Below are 2,160 nucleotides of genomic sequence, written 5' to 3' on the forward strand. Positions count from 1 at the left end.
TCCACTGTGAAAAAAGCTCAGAATAATAAGGTCTATAACAGTCTTATTATGTTGGTATTGGAATGAAATAGTACAGCGTATATTAATAGATTAGGACTTTACTATAACAAGCTTATTGAATACATTTAAGACAGTCATATATTAGAGATTAAATCACTAGTATAGTGCAGTGTATTATCAGACTATACTAAGCCTATTTCAACCATATATTGGCTACTATACTACTGTACTTTTTTACTTTCCATAACCTTAATTAAATAATTTCTATAATTATATTTGTAATGAATTTAATTCTGTAAATATGTTAAAACCACAATAGGTACAGCTAGTAAATCAATGTCTCCTTGGCCATGGCAGTATCAAATCAATTTCGTCATTTATCAGTCTTTATCCAACTGCAGCAGGTAAGACAGTAAATACAATTCACAAGTTCCATTACAAATTACCTGTATTATCATCACTATGTAGAACTCTGTGACAATCTGTTAGTTGTCTGGTAGAACTGTCCCACAGCTCTAATACAAAGACGGTAAATATAATGTGTATTCTGGACAATCGTTGGACTTACAGTCTGTAACAATAAGATTCTCATAAAACTGAGACCTTGTCTGGAAACCTAGTATTACCATGTAGAACGGCGGCTAGGTCCCACAACTCTATTAAAGATGGTAAATATAATGCGTATACTGAACAATCATTGTACTTACAGTTTGTAACAAGCTTTTAAAACTGAAACCGAGTCTGAGACCGACAATCCATGTACAACTAAGACAAGTCTGATAAGACCAGGTCTCACAACCCTAAGTGGAGGCAAACATAATTCATATTCTGGATTATTTGGTGTACTTAGAGGTGTTATCAGTGAGTCTAACCAGACATAAAACAGCCACTTAGTATGTGACTTTGTTGGGCTAACGTGTTACGTAAGCTCACAAGAAGCATCTGATACACTGATAACCAAGTCCAAGAATCTTGTAATCACTAAAGTACAACTGAAACAAGACTAAATATAATATAATTTGCATACTCTCAGTGAACTTACTTTTGTTAGCAATACGAGCATGGTCAGTGAAATAAGGACAAACAAGACGGAACAGGTTCTTGAAAGCACTCAACTCATTTACAGTGCCAGACAAGGTAGCAGCCATCAGCTGTTGATAAAAAGTAGTGAAAAACATGAAGAAATGAGACCGGTTCCCAGAAGAAATGAGACCAGTTTCCATAAACCTAAACAAAGGTAAATATAAATTGTATACTGGACACTCTCAGTGTACTTACTTACAGATGTTAGCAATAAGAAGAATCTCCTAGAACTGAGACCAAGTCTGTAATTCCTACCCTATTGAAAAGAAAATGAATAAAAACCCAATCAGGCTTAATGCACTTACAGCTGTAAGTAATTAGAAGATGACGTTGGACAACTCCATGAAAAAAGAACAAAACTGTCCACATATGGTCGCTACCAGATTCTTTAAAGGAAGCAGCTGCCATTGAAGGAAACTAACACTGCAGATGTTGTACACTGACAGCCTGTAGAACTAAGAGGTTCGACAAGAAATTGTACCTCTGAAGAGATAATATACAAAATCATAACAGCAGATCATGCATACTCTTACTGTTGATGGCTGATGAACTGTGTCCACTCGTCATCCGCCATAAGCTGAGATAACAGGATAGCTATAAAACATGTAATACGTACACAGCACTGAACACCAAAGTTGAATAATTTGCAGGTCATTGTCATACAATACACAATAAACAATTTAATACGGCTAAAACTATCGTACAAGCTATCATTTTAGTCTAATACTTACTCATCTAGAGCTGTTTTTGATTGCTGCCATCGAAGGAATTGTCCACTTGGCCGCGCCACTTCACCACTACAGCCAACAGGGATGTACGAGGGTTGTGGTCCATAACTATCATCGTGGCTCATTGGACGATGGCGCCGATCGCGCACACTCTTTCCGCGAGATACACCGTCATTGGCGTCATATCACTCACATTTACAACCTCTGATACAACAATAGCGACAAAGATGGCGACTTAATTACATCTAATACGCATGCGCACACCACTGACTCCTCAATTTTAAACAAGCATTACTACGAACTTTTGCAGGTGTGCTAACTGAGCAAGAAAATCTAGATTTGTATGACT

General features: G+C 36.9%; 1 long non-coding RNA gene across 4 annotated transcripts; it reads right to left on the bottom strand.

The window, feature by feature from the left end:
* Positions 1-267: 267 nt before the first annotated feature.
* LOC136244294 (uncharacterized) lies at positions 268-1,942 on the bottom strand. 4 transcript variants are annotated; one of them, XR_010695144.1, is made up of 9 exons: positions 1,815-1,942; positions 1,617-1,660; positions 1,389-1,566; positions 1,279-1,339; positions 1,043-1,151; positions 708-992; positions 569-656; positions 447-515; positions 268-395 (listed from the first exon to the last, which is right to left on the bottom strand). It is a non-coding gene; the product is annotated as an uncharacterized lncRNA (long non-coding RNA). The 4 variants fall into 4 exon arrangements; XR_010695143.1 differs by having other exon boundaries at positions 1,283-1,339; positions 1,815-1,941; XR_010695142.1 differs by having other exon boundaries at positions 1,043-1,227; positions 1,815-1,941.
* Positions 1,943-2,160: the final 218 nt, after the last annotated feature.

This window comes from Dysidea avara, chromosome 14, assembly GCF_963678975.1.
Source record: "Dysidea avara chromosome 14, odDysAvar1.4, whole genome shotgun sequence".
In the NCBI taxonomy this organism is placed as follows: Eukaryota; Metazoa; Porifera; class Demospongiae; order Dictyoceratida; family Dysideidae; genus Dysidea; species Dysidea avara.